General features: G+C 36.9%; 1 protein-coding gene across 3 annotated transcripts in view; it reads right to left on the bottom strand.

The window, feature by feature from the left end:
* The window catches only part of LOC117996452 (myelin transcription factor 1), a 35,694-nt gene extending 18,577 nt beyond the window's left edge, over positions 1-17,117 (bottom strand). For all 3 annotated transcript variants that reach the window (XM_069509290.1, XM_069509291.1, XM_069509292.1), the window contains exon 1: positions 17,066-17,117. The gene's annotated coding sequence lies outside the window, so the exon portion shown is untranslated. The remainder of the gene's footprint in view (positions 1-17,065) is intronic.
* Between the last annotated feature and the right edge of the window lie 3,302 nt (positions 17,118-20,419).

Below are 20,419 nucleotides of genomic sequence, written 5' to 3'. Positions count from 1 at the left end.
TTAGTAATTTTGATAGTAACGCACCACGCATATTATGTGAGAATTTATGATATTTTGTTAACTTTTAAACTACGTTGGATTTTCAGTGGGTTAATAAGTGAAGTCAAAACTTTTAAAAAGTTTTGAGCGAAGTGGAAGTTTCATTTAGAATCTTAATGTCATTTTATTAATCGTTTTTTGACAATTGACGTCGGTACGTAAAAAAGGTTTTATATTATAGTTTTCGTATGAAAAGGATTTGATAATTATTATTTATTGGGGAAGACCTGGGGAAAACTGGTAAAAACAGTATACTTATTGCTCTAGAAATTATATCAACGAGCACATTAAGCTTGCCCTTTTTACAGTTTGGTATTAAAAGCATTGTTACAATAACTGATAAGAATGAAATAAAAAACACAAAGCAAATCATCATACTCACACAAATTAAAACTAAAATAAAATATGACTACAAAAGAAAATAAGTTTTATTGGAGTATTTAAAGCAGGGTTACTTCTTCTCGATATACCAGTGACACAGCCCTATCCAGTGTATTTATAAAAAACTAGCTGACCCGGCGAACTTCGTACCGCCTAACACGTCACGTTTTGCCTTCGGAACCGTTCCACTAACACTTAAACTTTATGGTATGGTATTAAAGTTCAAATTGACTTTTAAGTATTATTACGAATCTTTTGTATGGGTATATAGAAAAGTGTTGTTTTTAGACTTTTTCAGTCAATTTTTAAATTTTTCTCTCCGTAAGAATCATCCTCGTACTCCAAGGCATACTATTATAAAAAAAGAATTAACGAAATTGGTTCAGCTGTTCTCGAGATTTGCGCTTAGCAACCATCGATGTTAGCAACACATTCAGCGATTCATTTTTATATATAGAAAAAAATAGATAAATATTATTCCGTTCAATGTCATAATATCTATTGAATTACTTCACAGGCTAGTTCATTTTTAGTGTTCCCTACCTCAAAAGAAAAAGGTCTCACTTCGTTGTCTGTCTGTCTGTCTGTCGTGTCAGGGTACATCCCGTTGACCTAGATTGATTTGATATGAACACATTTTTTTGTGACATGACCACAAATTCACAGTTTTGTTCGTGAGCTATAAGACCTATCTGCCTGCCAAATTTCATGTTTCTAGGTCAACGGGACGTACGCTATAGGTTTTTTTGACAGACACGACAGACAGACAGACAACGAAAGGATCCTATAAGGGTTCCTTTTTTTCTTTTGAGGTACGGAACCCTATTCCAAACGGTTTGTGAACTGTAGATATTTATCGCTTTCAAATGTCCACTTCAGCTTGAGCAATGCATCCATTTACAAGGTTCAGATACAAATCGATGGTCCTTGACGGGTGCCCGCCGGAAGGCCAAAATACCGATACTATCCCGCAAACATTTACGTACGTGCCGCACCCCAAGTCGCCATGAAACTTGTCCGAAATTACCCGAAACGTGTACCGATTCTGAAAGGGAGTAACAGCGAGGGTACTCTAGCGACATGTCGCTCTACAAATTGTTTCATTATGGAATGGAATGAAAGACTGCAAGGTGTAAGCTAGGCAAGACGCGATAAAATTATGACGGATAATAAATGTTTAATTCATATTTCATGTTATCTAATGAGGTATGAATTGAAATAAATAGGTATATTGAATTACACATGATTTTTTTTAAATCCAAGCTGTGATAGCCTAGTAGTTAGGACGTCCGCTTTCTAATCGGAGGTCGCGGGTTCGATCCTGGGCACGCACCGCTAACTTTTCCGAGTTATGTGCGTTTTAAGTAATTAAATATCACTTGCTTTAACGTTGAAGGAAAACATCGTGAGGAAACCTGCATACCTGAGAGTTCTCCATAATGTTCTCAAAGGTGTGTGAAGTCTATCAATCCGCACATGGCCAGCGTGGTAGACTATGGCCAAAACCCTTCTCACTCTGAGAGGAGACCCGTGTTCTGTAGTGAGCCGACTATGGGTTGATCATGATAATGATGATGATTTGTAAATCATAATAAAGTTTCAAAAGTAAATTACGACTACTACCTAGTATCTACCTACTCTACTAAACTAATAAATACGAACATGGAGAAATGATGAACTTTTTGTATGCTAAATAAGTTAACTTACATAGACAGACCAGACATACCAAATAGAATAGGTACATTTTTGTTATTGTAATTTTCTCTTTGCGAATCTTTATTTGTCATGTTAGCGGCATGTCGGATTTAAGGTATGATTCCGAACCACGCTACACGCAGCAGCGCTGCCGCAACAGTGCTGTCACCAGCTGTCACAGTCCTGTCGCGGCACTACTGGTCCCCATAAAATCTCTATAAGCTTATATGACATTACATTTCGAGCTAGGCAGCAATGTCGCGGCAGCAATGTAGCGGAACATTGCTGCCGAATTTGCAGAATTGCAGAATGTAATGTCATATAAGCTTCTGAAATATAATATAGAAATATAATAACGAAGGTTCGTTATTATATTTCTAAAGATCTAAAGATCTGTCTTTACCGCGTGATCAGGGCATGTGTTTGAACAACCGAACGACAAAAAGTTATGAAACAAAAAGCTTATCATGCTTTTGGTTGTAACCCGCAAGTGTACGTTTATGAAAACGTACCTACTTATATGCATAGGGTAATTAGGTAGCCCCTGAGGGCGGTGGATGCTTAAGTTTAAACTAGTGCCAGTACCCTTTATCAGTGGGTGGCGAGTGGCGGGTTATCTTGGGCCGCGTTAATTGTAATGCCTTGAGATTAGGGCGCGATATAAGGACAGCCACGGGGTTATATTGCGGGACGAGGATTACAAGAAGGCGGCGAGACGTAAAGGCCTTCACATACTGTAATGCGAGTGTACGAGTAGGCATCAAAGTAGAGCTTATATCCGTTACGAAATAAGCTTTTGTTTTGATACAACGACGATTAGAATAAATTGTTGTGGAACAAAATCTTATAGACAATGTCAACGCACGTGTCTTTTGCGTCCATCGACGGCTGACTACTATGAGCATGGAGCCCCTCAGAATGATAACGGTTACAATGATAAGTACCTATAAGCTAAGAAAAATACCTTCACTAATTATTTACACATGATTAGCTGATGGATTTTTACTGTGAAGGTATTTTTCCAGAAAAATATTCCATATAATATGAAGTATGAACTCTAGCCTCACTAATGACAAAAATGACTCAAATATTTAAATATTCCAATATTTTTTCCTATTATTCCTATTAAATGACTTTAGCAAGAGTAATAGGTGCGTAAGATAAGTTTAAATATGGCTTGAGCAAAAACATAAACGTTTGATTTCTGCCAGGAACATGAATATATGCAAGGCTCTTATAAGACGTCGTAATTTCTTGAAACTCTATTATAATTCCTCAGAAAATGAAAGGTAAGCCGTGGGACCGGCGACCCTTTCTCGCCCCGTGGCAATAACAAACAGGCAGGCCTCCCGCAGGCCCCCACATCGCGGCTCAAATTCAAATTGCACCTAAGAATTCTTAATTATTGAAATCATAAATCAAAACGTGCCATCTGGGCGCGCGACCATAAAATTGGGGGGGGGGGGGGGGAGGGGAGAACACTCGAGTGTGGTAGGATTAAGACATTATCACTTTTCTTTCAAGCAGTCGCGCCCTCGTTGGCTCGGCTCGGCTGTAAATCAGAAGATAAATCCGCTGGATTAGATTCATAGAGTTGCCGCGGCCTGAGGATCGAGCTCTAGTGATAATGGCGTCGTGTGCTTGCGTGATTTTGCTTTTAAATCGACTCCCCGCCGAAGATAAATACTCTCCCAATTTGATCTGAGCCCCGAATTGAGTTTCCCGTTTAATGGCTTTAACGAAAACTTAACTTTATAGCTCATATAACAACTGACGCTGTCTGATAACCGGACAGGGTTTTATAATGGTGCTAACTTAAATTCGATAGACATATATTACGTTTAATGTGATCCTAAAATGATAATGATGAGGGTAATTTTAGATAAGCATCGCCAACGACGCTTCCACGATTACAGTTTGTAAAGATGTTTACTTATTGTTGTTTAATGTTAATTAACAATCGGACACGATGGACAGAAATTACAATGAAAGAAGATAACAGAATTCGATGTTTTTAGTAGGCTTTACGACTTCACAAGAACTCCTACCAAAAGGTACAGTCTACTACCTTTATTACAGTATTACAGTGATCACAAATAAATATAGTCCAACCTAAACATGAGGCATATGACTGCGTAGTAGATATTATACCAAAACAGATCTCAGCAGGGCTTTGACTGTACCTGCGCAGACGGCAGATCACCATTTTGCAACTTCAGATTGGACTACTTATTTTGGAATCACTGTACCTATAAGTACGTACGGTCTACCTAAAATACTAAAAAGTGATATACTTGTGACTATGTCATTGTCCGATAATTTATGTACAGATAGCAAGGTATAGATATAGACCTTACAGGTGTTATAGTTTATTTATTAGTAGGTATATTTAGTCTGTGACACACAGAAAGATAGACAGACGGACCGGACTAAGCTATAAGAGTACCTTGTTGTCCTACGAAACCATAAAAACTCAGACTGCGATTGTGCGTCAATAGTAGGTAGGTAAACTTGTTGAAATAAAGACAGTTGTCCGACCGCCGACGATTAGCGAGAAACGAGTTGAGCTGTAAGTAAGAACGAGTTGGTGAACAACGAGAAGCTAGTGTGCAGTTGGGATAGCTTTGTCGCTGGGCTATGAGCGAGTGTGCGAGTGCAACGGGTGAGTAGTCGCCCGTCATTTAATTTGTAATCATTGCGCGAGTGAGGCACGAGTGCTTCGACTGCCAGGAGAGCGTATCTGAGCGAGTTTTACTTTGACAGCTCTTGTTGCAACGGCAAACTAATGGAAAGAGAGACTTCTTGCTGGCAGGATGCACAGTCAGCGATCGACTATTAATTTATTTGAGTATCACTTTTACACACATCGATTTGTGTAAAAGTGTTATTTAAAGACTGTAACTTTGTTTACCAACTGACAAAATCACACATCGATTTTACATTTCTTGAACGAGAAAATAGTCGATATAGTTAGTCGCTTCCTCGTCAGCAGTGGGACAAGTGTATTAACGTTTTAAAGATGAGGGTCGTTTTAAAGTATCGATTGCCAAAAACAAAGAATTTTAAAAAGCAACATATGAGTGCTAAAATCAATATCGCAGTAGTTTCACTCAGTTTAAATAAGTGGGGTAATGGTACTGCCGCGGTGCATTGTAACTAGCAACGCACCCTAACCCCTCGACCGAATCATGTAGGGTTGTGTTCAAGAGTTTTACTGGTTCTGTTAATTATATCGATGTATAATCAAAAACAATAACAGTTGTTGATTCATAACCATACTAACATTCTAAATGCGAACGTGTGTATGCCTGTCTATCTGTCTGTAAGTTTTTTACGGCCCACCCGTTCAACAAATTTTGATATTTTTTTTATTTTCCGTTTACCCGCAACTTCATCTGCTTGATATAATTTATAGCTATTTTTTTTACAAAAAAAATAAAAACCGACTTCGATACACAAACACTAAAAATTGAAAAATAATTTAATTTATTACCGAATATATTATGTATACAAGTGTTAATATAGTTCCATAATAATATTTTTTGGTGCCGGCGCCTTCGAGTAATCCGGTAACATACATAAAAAAAAAAGATTCCGACGAATTGAGAACCTCCTCCTTTTTTTGAAGTCGGTTAAAAAAAGTGAAAGAACTTTCAGAATCTGATCTGATTAGTTCCGGACATTACCCCCTACATACTTTTGCCACATATGTGCAATAAATAGCTAATTAACGAATATTAACACGACATGAAATTAAATGAAATGTATTTGTTTCATGTAAGTTAATAATTAAAGTTGTAGGAAGTACTTATGATGAATTAAAGTTATCAGAAAATGCAAATGTAAACCTTTTGCTTTAAAATTATTATTGTTAAACGTAAACAGTTTTTATTACAGAATCATTGTCCGAGATTGCATTTTAGTACGTTTTAATAAAACGCCTGAAACATAAAAATACTGCTGAGAAACACTGATATTTCTATTTCAAAATAGTGTTTTAAAATAAAATGATTGATGAGTGGCTTTATTATTTTTACTAACAATTATATTGAAAAACTTTGTATCATATTATACAAGTGCGCATTCAAAATTAACTCTCGGCACTATTTAAAACCCTCAACTGCGACTCGGGCATAAATATTTGCGCCTTGACATGAATTTTCTACATACCGCAACTATTTTATAAAACAAATAAATATTAGACTAGACAGCTAAAAAAAACTTTGAAACACTTTTTTATTTGTTATTGTTCTGTTCCGTTCCGTGTCAATTTTAATTTACAGAGGACGTTACAGATGATTTTATTAATTTATTGCTAAAATAAATCGTTTAAATTGCATTAAGCAAAACAAAAACCAAGAAAAGACATAAAGGTGATAAATATTATTTAGCTTGTTATTACAATTTTCTACTACGATTTTATTTCAATTTTTCAAAACTCCAAATAAAAATTAAAATTCTTATTTTAGTGGCTTACGCCTTTATTATCCTTCGCCTGTTTAGGGAAGGGTATTCTGATAAATTCTGTGAGCTTTTCCTGATGCAAAGAAATAAAATTTTATAACACCAGAGATACATAGATACTCGTATCTACACATAATATTTTGACGTGTGTAACAACCCTATGCGAAGGGTGTACTTACGGAGGGTTATCGGTGAATCTGTCCTCCTCGTGCGAATGGGTTTTAGTCGTGTATTCGTTACTTATGCTTTCAAACAAATGTTGTTACTCAACAGAATTTAAAAAAAAAATTAAGTTAGGAACTCCAGGCAAGAGGGCTCCATCGCCAGAGATGTAGGTCACCATCATCATCATAATCAACCCATTGTCGGCTCACTACTGAGCACAGATACAATAAAAATACGTAGATAAAAAGGTGGGCAGTGCCCTACCTGAATAAAATAGATGCGGCTTTAGATAAAGAAGGTTTTCGAGTGATGACCGCTAAAAATTATTTTGAAGAGGCACCCGATGATGATGATAATGAGAAAAAATAAAGTATCTACTTCAACACTTTTTATTACTCAACTAAGTACAGTCTGAAAGTTTTTAGATTAATAGTCTGTTTGTCTGTTTGTAATTCTGTCCTTCTGATACCTTATAACTCCTTAATTATTTATTAAGTGTTAGTTATTTTAAATATTTTTGCCTGATTTTTTAATTCTGTTAAAAAACAAAATATACTAACGTAGAAAGTATAGCCTACTGAAAAATTTACTCTTACTGAATTATATATATATATATATATATATATATATATATATATATAGATTAATAATTCAGTAAGAGTAAATTTTTATTATATATTTAAATAAATTACCGTAAATTATATATATATATATATATATATATATATATATATATATAAAGGAAAAGGCGACTGACTGACTGACTGACTGATCTATCAAACGCACAGCTTAAACTACTGGACGGATCGGGCTGAAATTTGGCATGCAGATAGCTATTATGACGACCTCCCTGGCGCAGTGGTAAGTGCTGTGGTCTTATTAGTGGGAGGTCCCGGGTTCGATTCCGGCAGGGGTTTGGAATTTTATAATTTCTAAATTTCTGGTCGTCTGGTGGGAGGCTTTGGCCGTGGCTAGTTACCACTCTACCGGCAAAGCCGTGCCGCTAAGCAATTTAGAGTTCCGGTACGATGCCGCGTAGAAACCGAACGAAGGGGTATGGGTTTAATACAAACTGCCATATCCCTTCCATGTTAGCCCACTTCCATCTTAGACGGCATCACCACCACCACCACCACTACCACCACCACCACCACACCCTTGACTGCAATCTCACCACCAGGTGAGATTGCAGTCAAGGGTTAAAAGTTAATAATTTTTAAAGGTAGCCGTAATCGCAAAGATTACGGCTCCGAAGTCTAAAACTGCTAGTTCCATTATTTTTCTATTGTTATCTTGACAAAATTGCTATTTCACTTAAAAAATTCACGAAGATTCTTGGCTTGCATAATATCTTATTTTGTACATATTATTTATATCAGCTATCTAACAAGAAACAATGATATTATTGTGGCTAATTCCATTATACACAATCTCTAAACTAAACTAAAATGGCACGTCTAAATCTATTGACATCCCTTTCATAATGTTGCTTGCGGAAAAGAATAGCACAAGATATAGACCTGTTAATTTAGTTTAGTTTAGAGATTGTGTACAAGAGAATCGGCCCCATTGTATAAGTTTAAATTTGACTGAACAGAATAAATACATACAAGTAAGATTTTTCTTAATTCAGAAATAAAAATATACTTTTGTTTGGACCTAGTCAAAAGATACAGGATTTTTTTTAATAAAAGAAAATTTAATTTATTTATCGTCATTATTTACATTAAACTTTTTGTCTAGAATAAAATAAAATATATTTTTGTAAATTACCTTAGTTAGTGTAAAGTCGCTAGATACTGAAAAAAATACAATTATCTGCAAAATAGGGTATATTTTGACTGCAACATTTATACGATGAAAGTAAGTGAAAAATAAACAAAACACAGATTTGTTCAGTTTTGTGAAAGTTTTATACTTAATAAAATTTCAAATCCAAAATGATTTTTACAGTTCCAACGATACAAATCCACATTTGTGTACAGAATAAACCACAATTACACGGGACGCTGTCCCATCAGATAACTTCGGCGGCTTCAGTGGAAACAATTTGTGTTCTTATCAAGATCGGCACACGTGAAATCCGTTTAGTGGCAACCCTACCTCAGTTAAACGGTTTTGAATGGCTCGGTAAACCACGGCGGTATGAAAAATTTGAATTGTCAGCTCCAAGAGGTTTAGTGATAATTATAACTGAGGCATTGACTTATATATTACTTTGTATAGACAGGATTATTGAACAAACAAACTTAGTGATGTCTGGATTTCAAACGGGTCGTTCATTGGTATCTAAGAGGTGGCGCGGATTTATTTGGTTCCTAAACCGTGAAAAGTTTTGTTCGCTTGACCATATCTTGTCATTTATATCAATGACCTGAGGTTTCAGGTTCTATTTTTTTTATTTTTTTATTAGTAGGTATACATAAACATAAACATAAGTGACAACCCCGCACAAATATTTTAAAACTATACTAAACCAGAAAACTCTTTACAACTTGGCCATTTGCGTGGGTGGGCCAGTATTGTTATGTGTAAGTAGTATTGAAGTCGGACGAGCGTACAAAGAAACTAGAAATCGATGCGTAACGCTAGCCAGACTTCAATATACTTGTACGTGTATAGTCCGTGACAGGTTGAGGCAATCGGGGTGTAAGGCGGGGGGAGGGACGCCCCGTATATCCGCACGTCACCCGCACTCGCCCGCACCGGTTGCCATCTCGACCACTATACTATAGAAACAATTTCATTAGGTGTTTTGTTGTACTGGTTTTGGAAGCCAATTTTTTGAAAAGAATTTTTATTGCAGCTCAGTGGCATGACACTCTCACACTAAGTATGTGGTTATGGTGTAAATGAAGCTTTATATTTCCATTCTCAGCATGGTGCATTACTGCATGTTATTACTTCTCAGTAGAATCAACTTTCCGAACTGGTGGTAAGGTCTTGTTGTGCCCTAACTAAAGAAATATTTTTCATTAAAAAAAAATGAATATAAAAAACTAGTGAATATACCTACGATGTAAGTCTAACGAGGCTTGTATAGGTATAGTATAAATAGACTTAATTTCTAGATGAATTTACGTACAAAAATCTATGTATGTTGTTGTTACTTTTTGGTGTCTCAATTTCAACAAATTTAGGACTACCTGAAGAAGGGCATATTTTTATTCCAAGAAACTATATTAAGCTTCTTAGAATACAATTTTACAAACCTAAATCCATGTGTCTAATCGCTATACATGTTATAAAATTTCAATTCAATAATATACCTAGTATTTTTATTTATAATATCATCATTCACAAGCAACGTTCTCTAATGGGTGCAAGCTTTTCAAAATAAAATGTTTATTTCATCCTATTTAACGCGGTATCACTTCCTATTGGCTCGGCATAAAGGTTGAAGCAACGCAACACAAGGATTTCTGTAGGTAATTTTTATTTTACAATTTTTATTTTACATCAATATTTTTAATAACTACACACGTTTTAAGGACGGACGCAAGAAAGGTTTTCTGTTTTAAATGTGCAATCGGATATTTAAAATTTTATTTTAATAAATTTTGAAAATATGAAAACAAAACATACCATTGTCTATGTAGCGCGTCACTTATATACTTAAAATGTTTTGACCAATTTTTATACATATTTTTGGAAACTCAATTTAATTTTTTAAACTGTATAAACGTGTTAATTATCGAATTCTGACGATGCATATTTATTTATGGTTTGTAATTAAAAGTGGTGTATTTTGTAATTAAATTGCTCCTGTTGCTGTACGCGCGTGGATTTCTATGAAACTGCAGTCAATTTAATTTAATTCGTATTTGTATTTCGCTTTGCATATACCTAATGTAAAGTTGTAGAAACATCACTGTTCATTTCTAAAACTGTTAAATACCTGTCAATGTTTGGTTTGTCAATAAAAGTAAACAGATGTTTTGCAATCGACAACCTAGAGCTCCTATTTAACGCATAGGGATATATCTACGGTTGTACACTCGGATAAACCACAGTAACAATTATCAAATTCTTCAAATTATTTGATGAATTTGATTTTCAGACAGAATATTCTGACACCTTTCTTAAGTTGACTTCATTTTGTATTATACTTATTGGTTGTGAAATAAATTTAACAAAAAACGGCCAAGTGCGAGTCAGGCTCGCGCAATGAGGGTTCCGTACTACAGTCGTATTTTTTCGACATTTTGCACGATAATTCAAAAACTATGATGCATAAAAATAAATAAAAATCTGTTTTGGAATGTACAGGTGAAGACCTTTCATATGATACCCCACTTGATATAGTTATCTCACTTCGAAAGTTGAAAATACTAATTATTAGTTAATGACCACAATTTAATTTTTTGTGTGTGATCTAACCCTAAATTCACGGTTTTCAGATTTTTCCTCAAATGTCAGCTATAAGATGTACCTACCTGCCAAATTTTATGATTCTAGGTCAACGGGAATGACAGAGAGACAGACAGACAGACAACAAAGTGATCCTATAAGGGTTCCGTTTTTCCTTTTGAGGTACGGAACCCTAAAAAGGTTGTTTTAATTGATTTCCTTGTCTACTTGGATATAGCACAACAATAAATGAAGAATTTGATTTTCAACACAATATTCTCACACGTTTCTAGGCTTGACTGGCAGACAAGACCCTCGAGTCTTAAATCCGCCTTTTGTATTAATATAGTCATTGGTTGTGTAATAAAGTTAAAAAACATTAATTGATATTATTGTATTAATTGATTTAAAAAAATAATTACAAAACAGAGACTTTTATAACCATAGGTCGGCGGAAAGTTAGCTACATTGTTTTAAATTTATGTTACTAATTGTTTTTTAAAAAAAAATTACAAAACCTATAACCATAAAGAGACTTTTTTAGGTCGGCGGAAAGTTAGATGCTTTGTTTCAAAGTTATGTTAAATTCATACCTTTTTAAGTGCTGAAGTCTTTAATGACTTCTTTGTATAGGTATTTTGACTTAAGATAGACTTTGTTGTATGCGATCGCGACACGTGAGGACGATACGCGACATTGTGTCGCGCGATTGTTTGCAGTGTCGCTCAGTCCGAAAGCTCTCCATACATTTTTAAGTCTCGCCCCCAAGTATCGCATGTTATGGTTGAGTAGCTCAGTCTACCTTTAGACTAAACATTAGGTAAACATTGGTTCAAAAAAGTTTTGAAACTAAGAATCTTCATATCAACCGACATCATATTATTTTATCCGCCATAGTTAATCCTGCCTTAATCTAGTGTAAACGTAAATTGTTTGTACACATACTGTGGTTTGTGTGTATAAGTAACATTTACTCGCGCGGTTGTCATCGCGCGATTACGTATTCCCTCAATAAAGCTAATGACGTCGCGGTTTCACGACTTGCGCTTTACGCTTATTCAATTACACTCCACATGTCAAAGGAGGCCGGAATAATCAACACTGAGAATTAACATAATCATAATTAAATTATTTCTACCTATAGCTGAATTCGTACCAAAGAATATTGTATATTTCTAGTAAATATTTTGAAAGCATTTCGTGAAATGGTTTTACGAGCGTGGGATTTGTGCGTAAACGATTTTTTTATTTTATATCTTGAATATTTCTTGAGCATTTCAGCGACGGTTTCACTGCTGAAATAAATCCGAAAACTTACTGTAATGATACAAACAACGGTAACTGTAACTACCCGCGGAAGTTTTAACGTTGTTTTTCTCGAAAATAAATATTCAGACTTACCAAACGGGTCTAACGAGGGCCGACATCGCTATAAAACTGAGGGGCGATCCCTCATCACGCACCAAAGTTTTTACACGAATTCACTGAGAAATATATAAAAAAAATCACTGCACAAAATCGCGGTTTCGTAGCCGATAAGGAAGTTCGTAGACCGTAGAGCTCCGCGTAGAACGGCTACGTCGGAAAAGTTTATCCGTAGGACGTAGCGACGACGCCGTGTCCGTCGCGGAGCGATTTCCGCAGCGCAGGTTCCTCGCGGGATGCGATTCGCGAACTATGCGGAGGCCGAGTGCAGGCCGCGCGGGCGGCGCGCGGGGGCTGCGCGCGCACGCCGCGCCCACCCGCCCCGCCCCACACACCCGCAACCTATTTATTTCTAGTTACGTAAAATTTACGCGTAATACCCGATATGTGCCTGCATTTCAACTATGTTTGTACATTAAAAATGATCTTTTATATCAAATATTAATTATCCAAAGTCCCGTGTACCTACTGCAGGTAAGACCGTGAAAAAAGTGCCATAAATTCTACACACACTTGTAGGCACTTCAATTGAAAGGTTCGAAAGCTCGAGTTGGTGTGAAAAAGGAGAACGTTCAGATTAAAAGCCAATCAGTGTTTTTCACGCGAGACCACTTCGACAGCCCCCGGCAGGTGAGCCATGAACTGAAAAAAGAAGTCGCCGCCAGTCGCCGGGGGCACTGCAACGTCAAATTCGGCAGACGAGTTTTTTCGACCGCAGTCTCGCTATCAGTGTCACTTAAACAAATTGAATAAATGGATCAGAGGGTGCCGACCGACGTCCATTTCGTTGAGGGATCGTTTTGTCGCCACACTTAAACCTTTCTTTTGTAGATTTAGGAGTTGACACGATACACTAGGTGTATACCACGCTACCTTGTTTTAAAAAAGTCTAAACTTTAGAGACTTTTTCTGATAGGTAGGCACTTGTTCGCAGATGTGTTGTAGACAAATTAATGCGAAAGTTCGATAAACTGTGTCGTCACAATCAGCTGTTGGAGCCGCGAGCGCAACAGACAATGCGATTAAGATCTACGCAGGACAACTTTCGCCGCGCGCCGAGCGGCAGTTAGTTGTTATGAAAGAGAGAAATTTGTAAATTGTTGGCGCCCGAGTTCACGAACTCCGTCGAACCGGAGTTTGTTTTAAGAGTCCAACCTTGAAACAAGAAGAAAAGTAGTCCTGTAAAACAAAGTTTTGCGGCCGCCGTCGCCGGCGCAAGCGGTTCAAGGATTGTACCCGAACTGTCTGTCTGTACAACTTTGCCGATTAAAAGCTCAAAAGCTTCCAAAGTCATTTTAAAAGTTTATCTGCACGCGGCTCGAGCGGGGTGCGAGGGGCGGAGCGTAGGCACCGTTCCGTTATCATCCTCAGAGCAATACTTTGTTAAACCTAGTTAAACTTATTTATAAAACGACCGCGGTCGACGGCCGCGCCCGTGCTTCCCGAATTAAACTGTCTAAGTTGTGAAGCGCACCGGGCTCGATGCCTCCGCCGCGCCTGTCGCGTCTTCGAGGACATGTGTTCGGGCCCGAATAGTTGCCAACGTACACACTAAGTTCCTAGACCCTTCGCTACTTTGTTTTACAGCTGTTCCACTTAGCGAACTATGCCTAGAGTTGGGCGCGAGTTCTTGCATGTGTATCGGCGGCACACACCAGCATCCGAATAGTTTCATAAACATAACCAAACTAAGTTTTGGACGACTTTTCAAAGTCAATGCATACTAACTTTCGATGTCTGGAAGTGCGATATTACGATTGGATCAGTTTGCGGGTGACTTTAATGCATTCGTTTGTTCGAAACTTTGTTTTATTGGATCAAACTTCTCAACAAGGTTAAGTATCTTCATTTACTTTGTTCGAACGCTGTGGCCTAACTAACTTTTCGGATTATTGTTGTGTTCATAATTCTACCATTAGGTTCATCGACCTTCGGGATAGTTGTTGTAATTTATGGTTTCTGTAATGTTATGTAACATTAAGATTTTTTCCTTTAAGTACTTATTGTTTTTCTAAAACTTGTTTAAAGGGAGGGAGCAGATAAAAAGCTTTGTTTCACGGAAAATAGAATTCCAATTTTTATTTTTACGGTATTAAATTATGCGGTTTTATGACGTGCTTCATATTTACAATTATTTAACTATCTTATGGCTTTACATTTGTATTTATATGTATCTATATAAATAGTATGAAACAATACCTACTGTTGCCAAGCGAGTGTGCCAAATGCTTTTAAACAAATTGGAATTTCGAAATTATATCCTGCAATTTCTGTTATTATTTTTTGGTTCAAATTTTTAATATTTATTTCACAAGCTAAGTATTTACTGAAATGCTATACTGACTTTGTTTATGATTTTAAAGCAGGTTTATACACTTGGTTGACTGCTATAAGGCACCAGAGGACACTGCAGTAGACGTGTCTTACTAAGACTTTCTTCAAAACAACTGGACCGATTTTGATGTGGTTTATTGTTTTGTTATGCATCACCTCAGAACAAGTTTGTAGACATATTTTACTGTTGCAGGTTATATTCCACTTTAAGACAAAGTGGAAATAGACCTTAAGTTAAAGTGGAATGGAATCACCTGATGATTAGCGTAACAGTAAAGAATGTAGACATGTTTTACGGTTAGTGGTAGGCTACGGTAGGTATATTTCACTTTGATCACTCGGATGATATCCCCTTGGGATGAACGTGGATTCAAATCACCTGAAGAGTAACGTTCTCTGTTACTCTTCAGGCGATATAATTCTTAGCTAGCTCACTCACTCATCACTAGCGGCTAGTGATTCCTGTTTACAATCTGGGGCGCCAAAAGTCATTGGATTTAAAATAAAATAAAAATTAATATTTAATTCACCCATCCTAGATGTTTAATCATTAAATATGAATGAAATTCGTGTATTTATTTTAATGCTAGGATGATTAAATATTGCTTCAGGGCTGGCGAAGCGGCGCGGCACGACTCGTTGTAATAATCAGCGTAATTACAGAAATCTCTTCGGAGAGTCACGATCGAGCTGGGAGGAGATAAAGCTGTTACACCCCTCTGGCAGACGTCACCACCATTATGCTAAGACCTTTCGACTTAGCTCTTATAATACTGCATGATTTTGTCACGTAAATGAGCGTACGTTTTGAATTTTGTTTACGAAGTTTGTACGTGTATGTTTTATTGCGTTATGGTGGAATCACATTTTAATCTATTACATTCAGATTCAGATGTCTACGGAATTTGGGCTAAAATATCGCTGGTCAACTTCTAGTCAAAATATACTGAATTTCATTATGGGTAGTTAGGTAGGTACTCAAATGATGAGTTAACGACCAAGTCCAATTTCGCCATTAGTGTATCAGTAGCTGACCTAAGTGATGATGAAATCTAAGATGGGAGTGAGTTAACCTGGAAGGGGTATGGTGTTTTTGTTAATTCCCTCATCAATTTCTACACGGTATCGTGCCGAAACGCTAAATCACTAGGCGGTATGGCTACTAGCACAGCAAAAGCCTTTCACCAGACCAAACTAGACACAATTTATAAATTATACATATCTTACACCCGGCTGTACTCACGTGTTTAGTCGACGTTAGCCCGACTAGTTTCGAACCCATCCGGGGTCCTTTTTCAAGGAGTCAGTTCGCGCACGCGTCGCGGTTGAGACTGCGCGCCGGATAGGTTCAAAACTAGTCGGGCTAACGTCGACTAAACACGTGAGTACAGCCGGGTGTGGGGTCTGTATAATATGGAAATCACTCACGATAGTTTAAACGCTAAAATTTAGAAATTACAATTTTGGACATGTCTCTACCGGAAACCAAACTTGGAACCTCCCACTTGTGAGACCACGGTGTTCACAACTGCGCCAGGGAGCTCATTATAATTTGGTCGTAAAGAGAACGTGTTATCTGTGTTCGCCAATAAGTCACGCAATAATTACCGAGTCGAGGATCACGCTCCCCTCACATATTTATGCGAGTTACATTAAATAATACAAATATGATAGCATTACGAGAAAATAATAATAACTCGACATATTAAGCAAGTAGTCGTTATGTGAGTAATGAAGTGAAAACAAAGATTTTGATCAGATATCTACTACAACAACATAATTGACATTACCTGCACAAAAAATAAAATGTAAATTAAATTTTGCATACCCTTTCGTACTAGCTAGAGGTCGGTATCATTTCAAAGGCTTGAACTATATCTAATATCTAAATATATAAAAGAAAATGGTGACTGACTGACTGACTGACTGACTGATCTATCAACGTACAGCTTAAAATACTGGACGGATCGGGCTGAAATTTGGCATGCATATAGCTATTATGACGTAGGCATCCGCTAAGAAAGGATTTTTGAAAATTCAACCCCTAAAGGAGTGAAACAGGGGTTTGAAATTTGTGTAGTCCACGCGGACGAAGTCGCGAGCATAAGCTAGTACTCTATAAGTCTATAACTTCTTTGTCTCTACAATTTCTGCAAAAATTTGGTCTATGAGTTGTTGCTGGTTTACTTTCTCAACGAAGTTAGGTACTTACGAATTTGAGGTAGATGGCCGGAAGAGCTTGTGTGTTATTTTTACTTCTTCTTGATTCTGTAACAATAAAATAAATAAATTATGGTACCCGTTTTATTACTAAATTAATTTTTTTTTTGTTTTATTACCAACTCAAAACCATGAAAATCTAACCTGTTGTACACCTGTTTCTAGTACAAGATTGTTGGAGAGCTAACAAGAGCTGTGATAGTCGGAAATTCAGAGGTTCGATCCGGGGCATCTCTAATTTTTCGGACTTATGTGCGTTTTGAGCAATTAAATATACCTTGCTTTAACAGTGAAGAAAAACATCGTGAGGAATTTTGCATGTTTAAAAGTTCTCCATAATGTGCTCAAAGGTGTGTCTACCAATCCGGACTGGGCCAGCGTGCCGGACTATGACCAAACCCTTCTCATTTTGAGAGGGGACCTGTCCTTACTAGACAGGCGATAGGATGATGATGAAGAAAAGAAATACCTAAGTCAAAGTACTATATGAATCGGCTATGCCTTGATATGAAGAAATAAAAGCCCTAAGGGCGGGTAAAGTAAACAAACACTCGAGTCTCGATGTCACAATTCGATCACGTTTTTGTTTCGTACAGTCAGTTTGGAAATTATCCTCGTAGCATGACGTGTTTCGAGGTACTTTCGAAATGCGATTTTAATTGACGTTGCGTAGTGGTCACCAAACACGTTGGGTACGGATACCAAGTGACGAAATGTTTTACAACCAAGTGGCTATTTTCCGGTCAAGGATCGAGATGTTTGTGAAACTTGAAAACCTAAAAAGCTCTTTGTAACTGTGTATAAGTACTTATTTGGAAATATTATTTTCATACTGCTGTTATTTTTAAACGAGTTACAGATTTCAGGTTAATTATTCGCGTACCTAATGCTCTATTAGGAAATCAAATCGATAGTAGGCTTATTCTTAGCATTGTTAAAAGTTTAAATAATAATTATGTCGATAGCTATATAGACACAATGTAGTTGGCTGTGTTCAGCTAAGTTGGCGGACCACCAACAACAAGAATGGACTAGCAAATATTATGATGCGACAGGGACAAAATCCTCGTGATTTAGGTTCTTTAAAAATACTGTGGGAACTCTTAGATTATCCAGGATAAACGTAACCGATCTCCGAGATGTAATGCAAGCTGTCTCTGTGCCAAGTAAATGATGCACACGACATCACTGACGTGGATTTAGGTTTTTAACAATCTTCTTTTTCCGTACCCAATTTCTTCAAAATTAGTTAAACGGATGACACACAGAATCACTTTCGAATTTATAATATTAATAGTAATGATATAATATAATTACAATGGTTAAAAATCTTACTTGTGTTTCTGTCTGTACTTTCAGCCTTCAATCCACACGTACCTAGATGCTTTTCTGTAGCGTTATTCAGGCGTTTTACTAACGGAGGGCGGTCCTAAATTTGATTTTAATATTAAGCACGTAATACCCTGTTTGCTTACGGCCAGTAATTGATATGGCACTCTTATTACGCCACTAATGTCTGTAATTATTTTCAAATTCGTCGGCTTTGGCTTAAAGCGATGGATTATTTAAAGGTTCCGAACATTATTGTTTTGAATTAATTTACGGGTGTAGCTTTTAATACTATATCAAGATGCAAAATTATTGTAGATATAAATCAATAGCGAAATAATTAGTTAAATACGTATAGTATAGCTTTGATGTATTGAAAAATTGGGTATGTTTCTCTAATTAATATTAAACTGACTTAGACCAGGCTGTAATACAACATATCTATTAAAATTTACAAATCTAGCTCAATTAAATTTGTATAACCTCCTACATTAGTAGGGTATAACATAACCTACTTTAGGTCAGCCAATAACAATAAGTGTATTTCTATTTAACTCATAATATACTTTTTTTATGTGTAACTTGTCAAAGTTATAATTCATGTGTAAGAGACTCCCCTTGCCGAGATTATGGCGGCGCCATCAAATATGCATAAAAGCGGTAAAATGCCACGTTTAACCGCTCCCCGACGCCTCCGTTGTCACCTGCCAGCCGCTCAGCCCGCCGCAGTCGTCTCCAGACAGATGCTCAGACGGCTAGTAATTAAAAATTGCCACCTTCATAATATTTTACACGATACGTGAACAGAAATTGAGTTTAAAATTCGATACATATTGCTTCTAAAACGATGTTTGTATTCGTAGAGATCTAACTGTTTGGAATAAAAATTTGCTACATCATCCAATTAGTTTCTTACCGACATTTTGCTTTAATACGAGTTAATACTGATACAGGCTACAAAGAAATAACTTGGTTATGATTCATATGTAGGTGAGAGACTCCCCTTGCCGAGATTATGGCGGCACCATCAAATATGCATAAAAGCGGTAAAATGCCACGTTTAACCGCTCCCCGACGCCTCCGTTGTCACCTGCCAGCCACTCAGCCCGCCGCAGTCGTCTCCAGACAGATGCTCAGACGGTAGTAATTAAAAATTGCCACCGTCAAATAATTTTACATGATAATGCTACGCGAAATTTATGATTTTAGCTTTGAGAGATCGTTTGATAGGTTAAGATGTCTGTCTCCTAGTCAAGAAGTCCGGGGTTCGATCCCGGACACTCATCTCTCGGAGGTATCTGCGTTAAAAGCAATTAGCTAAGTACCTATCACTTGCTTTCACGGCGAAGGAAAGCATCGTGCGGAAACTTGCATGCCTGAAAGTTCACCACAATGTTCTCAAAGGTATGTGAAGTCTGCCGATCCATACTTGGCCAGCGTTGTGTACTATAACAGAAATCTTGAGAGGAGACCCATTTCTCAGAAGTTAGCTGGCGATGGGTTGATCATGACGATTATCATGAGACTTCTTTCATAAAAACAATAAAGTCATTTAGATGAATGTAGAGTAATATTACAAATTGCGAAGGTGTAATATTTTGTCTGTGTGTCACCTTTTCACAGCCCATCTGCTTAACTGATTTTGACAAAAGATGGCTTGCACATCGAAGACTGACATAGTCTACTTTATATCTTGGAAAACCAAAGAATTATTACAGGATTTAAAAAAAATAAGTCCACGCGGACGAAGTCGTGTGACTAAGAAACGGTTCAGTATTCAATCGTACTTATACATTTATTTGTATTACTCAATTAACGTAAGTATATAGAGCTACAGTTACTCTGTGTAAGTGTGTTTCGGGACGCGAATACAGAATACTTATGACTTAGCGACGAAATCTACAATCCCATTATAGCAATCATCTTCCCGTTCATTACGCGCTGCTAAGATAGTAAATTTAAATTAACAGCCCCTTGTTAGTTGAACTATACGCGAGTGTGGCGCTGTTTCCATTGT

This window comes from Maniola hyperantus, chromosome 3, assembly GCF_902806685.2.
Source record: "Maniola hyperantus chromosome 3, iAphHyp1.2, whole genome shotgun sequence".
In the NCBI taxonomy this organism is placed as follows: Eukaryota; Metazoa; Arthropoda; class Insecta; order Lepidoptera; family Nymphalidae; genus Maniola; species Maniola hyperantus.
Note: the sequence above shows the minus strand (reverse complement) of the source record. Positions and strands in the feature narration are given on the sequence as shown.